General features: G+C 41.3%; 1 protein-coding gene across 4 annotated transcripts in view; it reads right to left on the bottom strand.

Moving 5' to 3' along the window:
- Nucleotides 1–14,258, bottom strand: part of TMEM117 (transmembrane protein 117) — a 597,128-nt gene that overhangs the window by 565,606 nt on the left and 17,264 nt on the right. Inside the window, exon 1 of one of the 4 annotated variants that reach the window (XM_054527172.2) lies at nucleotides 14,122–14,237. The exons of the other annotated variants lie outside the window; for them this stretch is intronic. The gene's annotated coding sequence lies outside the window, so the exon portion shown is untranslated. Of the gene's footprint in view, nucleotides 1–14,121; nucleotides 14,238–14,258 lie in introns of those variants that run through there. 4 annotated transcript variants of the gene reach the window in all.

Genomic DNA, 14,258 nt, shown 5'->3' with positions numbered 1-14,258 from the left:
CACCACTGAAGTGGTGAGATGTTAGATCTGGATGTGGACTTAGGAGCTCAAAGTAGGTCACTGAAATCTGTTCACAGAGATCCCACTCAGGATTTCAGCTACTGTTCTCCCTATTCTTCAGTCTCCTTCCATCCCAATCACTACCACACAGACCTATTAGGGGTTTTAAATGACCAACGTCTATAAAACACCTGTAGTGTCTGCCATGTAATAAGTACTCAGTAAAGGCCATTCTTCCTTCCCATCAAACATTACCGTTCTATGAAAACTTTCCTCTAGGTCAAAATCAATTGGCCCAGTAGCCAGGTGGTGATTGCTTACTCACGCAGAGTTAACCACTTCTTCAGTGTTGGCCAGCAGTGACTTTCAAAGGGTATGATAGAAGTTCCAAAAAGAAACCAAGATAGTAGGGCATAAATCTCCCACTCTCTCATCCATATTTTAGGCTAAACAACTCCATTTCTTTTATATGCAGAAGTTTAGCAAATTGGCCACAGTTTCAGAGTGTCAGGGTAACAATAGAAATAGTTTTTGAAAACTCTCAGATCACACTAGCCAATCATCTGCCTACTCCACCTCCACATCTGAAGTCAACCCTGCAAATAGGCTTAAAATGTGTGTTGTTTACATACCATTCCTTTGTAAAATCTGGTCCAAGAGTTAAAAAAACAGAAGTAAGGCCGGGCGCGGTGGCTCACGCCTGTAATGCCAGCACTTTGAAAAAGCTGAGGTGGGCAGATCACAAGGTCAGGAGTTCAAGACCAGCCTGGCCAATATGGTGAAACCCCATCTCTACCAAAAATACAAAAATTAGCCAGGAGTGGTGGTGCGCACCTATAGTCCCAGCTACTTGAAAGGCTGAGGCAGAAGAATCATTTGAACCTGGGAGGTGGAGGTTGCAGTGAGCCAAGATTGTGCCACTGCACTCCAGCCTGGGTGACAGAGTGAGACTCGGTCTCAAAAAAAAAAAAAAAAAAAAAAAAATCAGAAGTAACCACATGAGACATGATGTTTTTCTGTTCACCTCACATGTCCCGGTACCTCAATAATACAGTTTAGTCTTTATTAAAAAAAAAAAAAAAAGAAAAAGACAAGATCAATGCTCAATGTACATTTCAAAAATTGGTGAGAGCTTTCATTATGAACCAATTTATCCTCTCTAAATGGCATTTTGAAAGCCAGGGGAAAGTATAGGTGTAATCATCAGTAACCTCTACCAAGTCAATCAGGAAATGCTTTTGTCAGTGATTAGATGGACTCTAAGCAAAACTATTTTTAACTTCCAATAGGTCAGTCGGGATGATGCTAATTACATGCTCTGAATATAAACAGCATAATTTCCTTATTGCCAAAGAGGCAAGAATAGAAATTTGCCAACCAAACACAGACAAATTATGATCCATAATTTTCTTTGGTATTTAAAGGGCAATGACTCTACTGCTAGGATTTTCCTCAACAATCCTAATTTCAAGTGCTCATTCTCATTGAGCCCAGTGCATACTGATATATTTTAAGCCCCATATCCTGAATTTTGCTTGTGAAAAGATGGCCATCACATGTCTGCTGCTTGGAATACTAGAACCTGTGCTCTGAAATTCTCATGATGCCAACTAGTAGCAATATGATATCAAGCAGATTAATTAACCTCTTTGTACTTTAGAAGTAGCTGCTTTGCATGTCTTAGAGGTATTAAAAAATGAATGTTACACTTTTAGCATTTGGTCTGGTACGTATTAAATTTTCCATAAATGTTGGCTCTTTTTTATCATCATTATTATTCATTTCACTCCTGCCCTGCTTATATTCTTCATGTCCACAGAGTTTCTTTTACTAAAGAACTGGTTCACCTAGCCTTGGCTTAACCCTATAAATGGCTGGGCAAAGGTACTTTTCTAAACAGTTTTCTTTTCTTTTTTTTTTTTTTTTGAGACAAGTGTCTTGCTCTGTTGCCCAGGCTGGAGTGCAATGGCGTGATCTCGGCTCACTGCAACCTCTGCCTCCTGGGTTCAAGCGATTCTCCTACCTCAGCCTCCTGAGTAGCTGCAATTACAGGCATGCACCACCACGCCCGCCTAATTTTTTTTGTATTTTTAGTAGAGACAGGGTTTCACCATGTTGGTTAGGCTGGTCTTGAACTCCTGACCTCGTGATCCACCTGCCTCGGCCTCCCAAAGTGCTGGGATTACAGGCATGATCCACCACGCCTGGCTCTAAACAGTTTTCAAAGCAAAGGAGTCATGCAAACAGAGGGTGGGCTAGCAGTCACACCAAAAATACAGCTGTTACTTGCCTCGTGGGATGGTCAGCATCACTCCTGATTCATACACAGGGCTGTCCTGCAGAATCTATATAAATGCAGCAGCTTCTTCACAGGGCCATTTCTACTACCTTGACAGAGAGGGGCAATTGTGCTGCTGCCCTGCCCCCCTACAGTTCCTTTTTTTTTTTTTTTTTTTTGAGACAGAGTCTCGCTCTGTCACCCGGGCTGGAGTGCAGTGGTGCGATCTCAGCTCACTGCAACATCCGCCTCCCGGGTTCAAGCACATCTCCTGCCTCAGCCTCCAGAGTAGCTGGGACTATAGGCGCGCCACCACGCCCAGCTAATTTTTGTATTTTTGGTAGAGACAGGGTTTTACCATGTTGGTCAGGCTGGTCTCAAACTCCTGACCTCGTGATCCACCCGCCTCAGTCTCCCAAAGTGCTGGGATTACAGGCGTGAGCCACTGCTCCCGGCCTACGGTTCCTTTTACTGCCTCTTGCTTTCTCTTCTGCCCCATGCTCGCTCCCACATACACAGAGTCTCCCACTTCCAGTGTGCAGTGCTTAGATGACCTCATAAACAGGAATGTGACTGCTGGTTTTAAATGGCAAATTTGCCTTTGGGGAATTTTGAGCTGACATTCCCTTTCTTCCTGGTTCAAGAACAAATGATCTTTTTCTTTCTTCAAAACGTTTTTTCTTCAAAACAGACCTCAGACAAGTTTGATAGACCTAATCCAAGGTAGAAGGGAGGCTTAATCTGGGGGAACACAATAGTATACTGGCTTTCGAGAGCTCTTGACTTCATGTAAAGTACCAAATACACCACCCAATCAATAAACATCTCCAAGCAACTAGTCTATCAAGCACTTCAAAATGTTGAGGTTTCTAATATAAATTCATTGTGCCTATTTCCTTAGGGAACTCATCATCTAAATGAGCAGACAATAGATGGCTTATAATCACCATAAATAGTAATACAAGGTTAGAGATGATCGGGGCTAAATGCATTGTACTGACCATAAAGGCTACAGAAATCTGAAATGGGAAAATAAAACTATCCCTAAGAATTGCTGTAGAAAGCCAGACAGAAGAAGTTTGAAGCAAACATTGAAGGATAAGGAGAATTTAGATACACAGTAATGGGGGAAGAAAGAAATTCCAGGCAATGAGGAGCAGCACAGAAACAGTAATGATAGCTGGGTACAGTAGCATGCCCTTATAGTCCCAGCTACTTAGGAGGCTGAAGCAGGGGGAAGGCTTGAGCTCAGAAGTTAGAGATCAACCTGGGCAACAAAATAACAAGGTCCTGTCTCTTTAAAAAACAAAAATAAAAAATCCCAATGCCCAAGGCTCTAATTACCAAAAGGCTCTCAATAAACAAGTGCTGAAGCAGGGGAGAAAGACAGCGAAAAGGGTAGGAAAGAAAGTAAGGAAAGACGAAGAAAAAAAGCCAGAAGGAGCCAGAATGTTGTGGTCCATTCACAAGAGCAGGGACTCATGGGGGATAGTGAAATGTATCATTTGTAGTAGCAGGAAAAAACAGAGTGTTGAGAATGGACTTCTCAGGTCCAGCCATTTTATCAGTAAGGGGATGGGGGCAGGGACTCAGGATAGAGGAGGATAAAATGGAAGTCAAGGGAAATAATTGGCACCAGGAATTTTAAATAATAAGAAACGAAAATTATTTCTTTGTTTCATGACAAGGGTTATGAGTACCAGTTGCCATGAAATGAAAAACATAAGAGTCACCCTCTCCCCATGGACTGGAAGGGCTGGTCTCTCTGCCTCTCAAGGGTTAAGGGGAGCAACCCCCTATCCCTAGTATTTCATATGAAGGAATAAAGTAGGGGGCCTGGAATGCCTTCTTCCAATGAGCTACCTGAGACATGTCTGAGGCCCTTCATGCATCATAGCTGCTGAGCCCTGAGGCCTGGCTGGCCCATTCTTCTGAGTTTTAGGATGCCATTAAAGAGCTGAATCTCACAGAGTACATTATCTGTTCATAGTGAGCACTCATATGCATTAGGTATTATAATAATATTTCAAAATATTGTAGACTAAGGTACAATTCCCATATCCTCCTTTTCTCAAGTTAGCATATATCTCCTATCCTCACTGTATTCATTTTCCAGGCTGCCCTAACAAATTACCACAAACTTGGTGGTTTAAAAAAACAGAAATGTATTTTCTCACAGTTCTAGGGACTAGAAGTGTAAAATTATCTGTGCCAGTAGGATCACATTCCCTCTGAATGTTCTAGAAGAGAATCTTCCTTGTCTCTTGAAGCTTCTGGTGGTTCCTGGTATTCCTTGACTTGCAGACGCATCACTCCAATTTATGCCTCCATCTTCACACATCCTCTCTTCTGTGTCTGTGTGTTCAAAGCTCTATCTTCTCTTAGAAAGGCACATTGTTGGGTTTAGGGCTCACTCCAAATCCAGGAAGATTTCTTCTTGAGATTTAACTAATTACATCTGCAAAGACCCTATTTCCAAATAAGATCACATTCTGAGGTTCCAAGTGGACATGAATTTTGGGTGGGGGGCAGGACACTATTCAGCCCACTACATTACATTTTTAAATAAGCAACTATCCCTCATCTATATGTCATAATTTTACTTATAATACCAGTCATTTCTTCAATATGGGGTAAAAATACATGAAAGAAGTCTAAAAATACATAAAAGAAGTCATTTACTTAATGATAATGTGTTTTTGTAAATATCCCCCCAAACAATGTTATGTACATCTCTCACATTTACTCCAGCATTGTACAGCCCTGGGTTTTTATTTTGCTTCTATCTGCTGAGGTATGTTAGGCCTCTGAATGCCAAAGTATTGCATGTTAACTATGCTGCCATTCCAAAATGTAAAACCATCATTTTCAGGAAGCTCTTCTGTGTCAGGCACTTCAATGTTCTGCCAATTTGATGGTGAGAAAGATAAAGCTCAAGGTTCAAACAGCTTATTCTAATGAGTGAACAGACAGTAAATACAAAATGCATAATGATGTAATGTTAGACTATGAGACGTGCTATTAAGAAAAATAGGTAGAATCAGAGCATCAAGAAGGATGTGGGTGACAATTTTAGAAGGGGTGGTCAGGGCAGATTTCCTTTGAGGTGACATTTATGCAGAATAATTAAGTGACCTCCTTGCTACTTAAGTCTATTTTACATCTGTTTCTTCCATTGCATTCTTACTAGAGGCAATAAGTAGTCCACGTACTAGATTAAATGTATTTTTTCTATATTTGAATATAACTCAAATAACCATGTTTAGTAATATAAACACAGTCCTCTATGTCAAAAGGGTATTTTGGTCATTGCATCGTCAACCAACCATAGACTAACACATCTGTGATGTATTCCTTCACAGTCACTGCATTCCAGGCACTATTCTAGGTGCAGGCAGATACAGAAATGATCAACGCAGACAAAAATCCCCAGTATCACGCAACTCTATTAGAATGAGGCTTGCATTCCAGCATGAGATGTGAAGAGAGAAAACCGAGCTTTCCTCCTCAGCTCTCTTACTCCTCGCTTACACTTAGTAAATCACTTTTTAGTTGTAGGCCTCAGTTTCCAAGTCTATAAAGTAAGGAAATTGGACTAGACAATCTCTGAATTTTCTTCTTACCCCAGCACTCTTGTTTTAAGGTAGGCAGCAACCCAATTTACAATAGCTAGCCAGATATGTTACATAGCTTCCAATTTAGGCAGCCACCAATATCCCTGGAATTATGAGCAGAAAACGGTAGCAGGAATCCCCAACTCTAGAAGTCTATAGTTAGGTGGGTGGTCTCATTGTGGGAAAAAGATGACATTATCTGTTTGAAGCAGCAGTCCCAGCTGGCAATTGGAAATATGGGGAGTAGATCTAGCCTCAGGGGGTACTGAGCTGCCAAAAACTTGGACGGAGAATTCAGTGGCTTCAAGAAAAGATTAAGTTAATACATGTGAAACACTTAAAAGAGTGCCTGGCACAGAGTAAACCTCAATAAATAAAGCGGTTGCTATTATTGGCTTGTCCCAAAAGAACTGGATTACCCTTAGAAAGCCAAGGTAGACTCACTGAGCAGCCATGGCAAAGCCTCAGTGGGCACACTGGTGCCTGCCACATACTGCATGCACCCTGATTGCTGGCATCCACCCACCAAAGGTGCAAATGTAGATTTCTGGCTTGGGCAAGAGAAATGTACCTTTGATGGTGCATTTCAATGGAGTTTTTTAAAAGTCTGTGTTCAGGCTTTGGAGGAAAATAATACATTTGGATTCAGACAATGAGAAGTTATCCAGGTAGAGATGGTGGAGATTTCTATTAGGCAGTTGTTTATACAACTCAGGCAAGAAACTAGGGCTGAAATAAGAGATGTGCCAGCCATCAGCATCCATTATGAGTCAGTGTTTCTCAAAGTGTGGTCTCCAGACCATCTGTGTTACAGTAAACTCAGGTGGGTGTTAACAAACAAATTCCAGAACCCTACCTACTAAACCAGAATCTCTTGAGGCGGAGTTTCATAATCTTCATTGTAATAACTTCCTAAATAACTCTTATGCACATTTAATTCAGAGAAACACATAGAAAGGGAATTATTCATGTTACTGCTCTTCCTATATTTGAATAGTATAATATTTAATAATAATATAATCACATAATATTTAATAATAAATATAATCACGTTCTTTATGTCAAAGGGAGTATTCCGGTCATTGGATTTGCCAACCAAACACAGACAGATGCATCTGTGATTTATTCATTCACATGAAGATAAAATCACCTGAGGAGAATAGAGAGAATGAGGAAAGAAGGTAGCCAGGAAAGGCTTATGGATAGGGCCCTGTGGTGCCTAGAATCCAGTCACTTCATACCACCTTTTAAGTGAGTAGGGATCAACCCCTGCTGCATATTGGGATAATCCAGTGCTTGGGGTCCACCCAGCCAGACTAATGAAATCAATATTCCTTAAAAGCAGGTAGGCCAGGCCCCTTCCCTCCATAGTTCCAAATAGCTGCTTCTACACCAACCCATGCAAACTAGTGGGAATTTTTCCTGTGGATTATTTTCTTTGATCCTCATACAACTTTAAAACTTTAGCTGAGTTGCAAATATTTAAAAACCAGTAGATTTCACTTTAAACAAAAACAGAATGTTTAGCTTCTCATGAAAACCAAAAAAACTGGCCTTGCAGGGTCTACATTCTTGAATGGCATACAGTTGCCTAACAAGGTCTTCAGTCATTTAAGTTCCCCACCTGGTTGCCTGGCCTCTGAAGGCATTTGGGGACTATAGTGCACCCTACCACAGGGCTTTCTTTTTGTTTTGTTTTGTTTTGTTTTGAGACGGAGTCTCGCTCTGTCGCCCAGGCTGGGGTGCTGGAGGGTAGTGGCACAATCTTGGCTTACTGCAAGCTTCGCCTCCCGGGTTCACACCATTCTGCCTCAGCCTCCCCAGTAGCTGGGACTACAGGCACTTGCCACCATGCCCGGCTAATTTTTTGTATTTTTAGTAGAGACAGAGTTTCACTGTGTTAGCCAGGGTGGTCTCCTGACCTTGTGATCCGCCTGCCTCGGCCTCCCAAAGTGCTAGGATTACAGGTGTGAGCCACTGCGCCCAGCCCCACAGGGCTTTCTTAGCTCAGCATCTGCCATCCTGCATCCAAGGCCCCACGCCAGCCTCTCCTGTCACAGATCTCAAGGTTTCCCTGAGCAAGCGTGACAATGGTTTGGGAAAATCACATGAAACAGGCTCCACCTTATCTGCTGGTTTTATCTTCTCCTAGAGCCCATTTCCTGGAGCCATAGTTGCCAAAGTCTCATGTCCTCTTGAGAGAACTAGAGCGGCTACCCTGGAAGCAGCACTCACCTCAGGCCAAGTGAAGTCTGACACCAAAACTGATACTTCTGCATTCTACCAACAGGGATAGATTCCCTCCTAATCACAAATTAGCTGGACACCTGGGCCTCCCAGAATGAATCCTGGCAAGTCCCTCAAGCCTTAGTGAAATCACTCTTCTTCAGGAGAAAGCAATGCCACCTTGTTTGACCAGAGAGCCTCCCAAGGACTGTGGAAGGCTGGATTCTGTACTAGAATTCGATAGACATACTTGGTGAGAGAAATTCAAGAAAATTGCCCCTCCTTCAAGTAATGAACTTTCTCAAGTCTCTTTTGTTTAATTACATCACAATATTAGCTAATGGATTAGCTAACTAATTAGCTAATTAATTATTTTTTAAAATATCAATGCTAGACATCTGAAATTTTTATTGTTTTCCTGCTGTGAGAATGTATATGTATACTAATGTAAGTAATTTGTCAAACTATTGTTAAAAACTATTAAGCTGGCACAAATGTTTCTTATCTACAGTAAAAAGGAAAACAATAGGAAATTAGCATTTGAACTGATATGGAAAGTACTTCAATTTAATCACTATCAGCACACAAAGCTTTTTTTTCAAATTACACTCATGGCCAGCGCAGTGGCTCATGCCTAGCACTTTGGGAGGCTGAGGCGGGTGGATCACGAGGTCAACAGATCGAGACCATCCTGGCCAACATGGTGAAACCCCATCTCTACTAAAAATACAAAAATTAGCTGGGTGTGGTGGCGTGTGCCTGTAGTCCCAGCTACTTGGGAGCCTGAGGCAGAAGAGCCTGAGGCTTGAACCTGGGATGCGGAAGTTGCAGTGAGCCAAGATCACGCCACTGTGCTCCAGCATGGAGACAGAGTGGGACTCCGTCTCAAAAAAATAAATAAATAAATAAATAAATAAAATTGAAATTACACTCACACAAATTTGTTCTCTCTACTGTGAGATTGTTTTCAGCCTCACCAAAAGAATGTGGTTATCCTTTTCTTGATCATCTCATCGTTTAGCTTTAATAAATCTATAGTATAATGGAAAGGAGGTAGATTTTTGGAGTTAGGCCTGGGTTCAAATTCTACTTTGCAACTTTTTCTATCTGTGAACTTGGCCAAGTTGTTTAACCTCTCTGAGACACATACCCATATCTAACATTTTTGGCTAATAATATAAAATGTGTGGACTGCAGTGAGGATTAAATGAAATAGTATAAGTAAACACATCCTGGCACATCTCCTATTACCTTCTTAATATATCAAGTTTCATTCCAGTGGGTAATAGGCCTAATAAATGTCCTCAAATTTTTATAATAAAATTTCTGTATAAATGCTTTGCCATAAATTCAATGGAAAAGTATCATCATACCCTCTGGGTCCATGACTTTGACTCGATATCCCTTAAACGTGTATTGTGGGTTCCATTTTTACAATAGGTCTAATAGTTATAATTATCTCTATTAAAGAGAGAAAACAGTTTTCAAATTTCAGTAGATTACCACTTTTTTTTTTTTTGAGACAGGGTCTTACTCTGTTGCCCAGGCTGTAGTGCAGTGGCATAATCCCTTGTCATTGCAATGCAGCCTCTGCCTCCTGGGCTCTAGTGATACTCCTACTTCAGCCTCCCAAGTAGCTGGGAGTACAGGCAGCTACCACCATGCCTGGCTATTGCCACTTATTTCAATCAATATTTCATTCATCCTCTTAGCAAAAATTTACTGTCTACTATAGGAACAGCTAAAAGAACATCATCCCTGCTCATCTGATAGAAAAATAATACAGACTGGTAAACATAACATTTATTATACTACCATGTAGAAACTGAGGAATAAGTGTCCCATGAGAACACAGAGTACTGGACCACCAGCTTCACCTAGACATATGAAAGGATTCACAGAGTGACAAAGTGAGACTCTATCTAAAAAAAAAAAAAAAAAAAAAAAAAAGATATTTAAAGATTTTATAAATACTAGGCTATGGCCATCTATAAAATTACACAAATTAATTTTGACACCAAACTGAACTATGTTAAATCATTACTGGAAAATCATTAATGTAGGGTAATAAATGATACAAATTTACTTAAGTCTGCAAAAGCAAAGTTTGTAATGTGTTCTGAGAGTTTCTCTGTCCAATTTAACATGAAAATAAAAATCTTATTTTAATGTGGATGTTGGGTAATTATCTGGGCTCATGCAAGAGTTAAGTAACTGTCTTCCCAAAGCCAATCTCGCATTGAAGTCAACTCACATTTGTGCCTTAGTAAAAATACACATAAATGCATTGGAATACATCTTCAGTACCCTAGAGAAGTCCTGAAATCCTGAATATCGGTTCCACGTCCACAAATGTCTGGACCTCTTAAAGTTATAAAAACTCTTTGAGACTCATCATCTTTTGCTTCCTCGTGAAAGAGACAGGCAAAATTATACATTCACAACAACATGGTCACACCCACAGCTAGCTCACCCAACATAGTGTTCTAGGCCCTCATGGCTGACACCTTAGAAATGCACAAAATAATACTTTTAAAAAAATGCTTTAAAAACTTACCTTTCTTGTGGGGTGGGGGGAGGGGGGAGGGATAGCATGGGGAGATATACCTAATGCTAGATGACGAGTTGGTGGGTGCAGCGCACTAGCATGGCACATGTATACATATGTAACTTACCTGCACATTGCGCACATGTACCATAAAACCTAAAGTATAATAATAATAATAATAATAATAAAAAGAAAAAAAAGAAAAAAAAAAAACTTACCTTTCTTGAGAGGAACCAAATCCCTGCCCTTCTCCACTAAAAACAAAACAATGATTTAATATTTGGTATCCTTGCAGATAGTCACATTTGAAGTATAACACAAACAGAATACAAATGGAAATAATGAAAGATGGGTTTATTCAGCTCTGCCACTGCTGATTTGTATCATCCTGGATAAGTTACTTAACTCTGTGCTTTCAGAGCCTCAATGCATTTTCATAAACTTTAGTAGATTCAGGCATTTTGGGGAATATGAAATTAATATTCAAAATCTTAAGACTTCTTGGCTGGGCACAGTGGCTCACAATTGTAACCCCAGCACTTTGGGAGGCTAAGGCGGGAGGATTGCTTCAGCCCAGAAGTTTGAGACCAGCCTGGGCAACGTGGTGAAAATCTGTCTCTATAAAAAATACAAAAATTAGCCAGGTCTGGTGGTGTGTGCCTATAGTCCCAGCTACTTGTGAAGCTGAGGTAGGAGAATTGCATAACCCAAGAGGTTGAGGCTGCAGCCAGCTATGATCACACCACTGCACTCCAGCCTGTTAAGACCTCTGTGGGCACCCAAGGTTCATCCCATGTGCTTATGTGTATTTTCGCTAAGGCAGAAGATTTCTTCATGATTTCAGTCACATAATAAGGGTATAGGATTAAAAAATATTTGCTTAGTCCCTAAAATTCTATAGTCCTAAATAATTTGTATCAAGTGGTAATGCAAATTTTATTCATTTTGTGTCTTTATGCTTTTTTTTTCTTTTTTTTTTTTTTTTTAATTTGAGAGGGAGTCTTGCTCTGTTGCCCAGGCTGGAGTGCAGTGGCGCAATCTCGGCTCACTGCAAGCTCCGCCTCCCGGGTCCATGCCATTCTCCTGCCTCAGCCTCCCAAGTAGCTGAGACTGGAGGTGTCCACCAACACACCTGGCTAATTTTTTGTATTTTTAGTAGAGACGAGGTTTCACCGTGTTAGCCAGGATGGTCTCAATCTCCTGACCTCGTGATCCGCCCGCCTCGGCCTCCCAAAGTGCTGGGATTACAGGCGTGAGCCACCGTGCCTGGCCACTTTATGCTTCTTATAGAAAGACAGAAGGGTCTGGCAAACATTTAACTTATTACTTGTCTATGTGTGTTTGAGACTAATTTCTATTTGTGAGTAAGCAGTGCCCTTCCTGCTGTCTTTTGATTATGAGGACAGTAAAGTGGGCAAAATGCATAAAATTGCACACCTGCAGAATAACAATGCTTGCTACGTATTTTTCTACAGCAATGTATTGATTCTATTAAAAAAAAAAAAATACGCCTGTGGCCAGGCATGGTGGCTCACGCCTGTAATCCCAGCACTTGGGGAGGCTGAGGTGGGCGGATCACGAGGTCAGGAGATCGAGACCACCCTGGCTAACACGGTGAACTGTCGTCTCTACTAAAAATACAGAAAATTAGCCGGGCGTGGTGACGGGCGCCTGTAGTCCCAGCTACTCAGGAGGCTGAGGCAGGAGAATGGCGTGAACCCGGGAGGCAGAGCTTGCAGTGAGTGGAGACCGTGCCACTGCACTCCAGCGTGGGCGACAGAGCGAGACTCCATCTCAAATAATAATAAACAAAAATACAAAAATTAGCTGGGTGTGGTGGCGCACGCCTGTAGTCCCAGCTACTTGGGAGCCCGAGGCAGGAGAATCGCTTGAACCAGAGGCGGAGGTTGCAGTTAGCCGAGGTTGCGCCACAGCACTCCACCTGGCAAAAAAACAATACACCTGTAATTACATCCTGTTAAGAGCTAGAGAGGTAGAATATCTGAAAGCACATGCAATGGATAATAATAAGTTTTCTTTTCTCTTTTTTTTTACAAGTTTAATTTTACCATATTTATTCAACTCCCTTTATGTGGGAAATATAAGCTTAGATCTTTCCATATAGAAGAGAACCACAAAATAATTAGGATGCCAAATACAACCCTTTTGTAGAATTCAGCACCAGCCTACAGAGTTTCATACTGTAATGATGCCCCTTCCTTCCTTCCTTTCTCTCTCTCTCCCTCTCTCTCTTTTTTTGACAGTCTCGCTCTATCGCCAGGCTGGAGTGCAGTGACGTAATCTCGGCTCACTGCAACCTCCGCCTCCTGGGTTCATGCGATTCTTCTGCCTCAGGCTCCAGGGTAGCTGGGACTACAGGCGCGCGCCACCACGCCCAGCTAATTTTTTTATTTTTAGTAGAGATGGAGTTTCACCATGTTGGTCAGGATGGCTTCGACCTCTTGACCTCATGATCCGCCCGCCTCAACCTCCCAAAGTGCTGGGATTATAGGTGTGAGCCATCCCGCCCAGCTGCCTGCTTCAATTTAACCACCCAGTTATGGGTACTATAACAGAGAAAATCAATGCTGTTGGGTCAGACATCTCTTCTGAAATACCATAAAGGGAAATGCAATACTTTTCTGAGAAACAAGATAGGAAAGTTCAGCTTACAGTGGAATCTGCCACCAATCAAACTTTAGAATCAAAAATCAGAAATATCTACAATAAATAGAAAGACTTGAAGACCGGTGGAGGCCTTCACTCTTTTTTTCCTTTACCAAAGCTAAGAAGCAAGAAAGCAAGTAAGAATTTGGCATACACTGTGTCTACAGTACATCATAGAAAGTGGATTTTTAGGTCTACAATCAAACAACTGGTTCAACAAATCCCTCCTTCCCCTCCTCCCCTCCGCCATGTATTCGGTGACTTAATCCGTAGCCGTGGGGTAATGTTGCCTCACCCCGTACAATTCTGTATCTTTAGTTTCTTATTAACCCTGTGTTCTCAATCTATGCATCACATCATGGAGAATTATGGGAACCCTATCAGTTTTGTTAGAGTGATGTGGCACTGAGATGTATTTAAAATTGAAAGAACAAGTGACAAGGAAGGAAAAAGAAAGTTATAGGAAGAAATAAAAAGTGGAAAGAGGTTCCTTTAAAATATTATGGATGTACATACCCCTCTAATTTCTATTTCTGACTCCATTAAAATGTGTATCAAAATCTGAACTGAGACCATAAGGGTAATATTAAAATGTTAAGATTAAAAGAACAGATACAGGCCGGGTGCAGTGGCTCATGCCTGTAATCCCAGCACTTATAGAAGCCAAGGCAGTCGGATCATGAGGTCAAAAGATCGAGACCATCCTGGCCAATCAACATGGTGAAACCCCATCTCCACTAAAAATACAAAAATTAGTCTGATGGGTTTCCCTTTGATGGTAACCCGACCTTTCTCTCTGGCTGCCCTTCACATTTTTTCCTTCATTTCAACTTTGGTGAATCTGACAATTATGTGTCTTGGAGTTGCTCTTCTCGAGGAGTATCTTTGTGGCGTTCTCTGTATTTCCTGAATCTGAATGTTGGCC

The sequence above is a fragment of the Pongo abelii genome, chromosome 10, assembly GCF_028885655.2.
Source record: "Pongo abelii isolate AG06213 chromosome 10, NHGRI_mPonAbe1-v2.0_pri, whole genome shotgun sequence".
Lineage (NCBI taxonomy): Eukaryota > Metazoa > Chordata > Mammalia > Primates > Hominidae > Pongo > Pongo abelii.
This window is presented reverse-complemented; position numbering and strand designations above follow the sequence as displayed.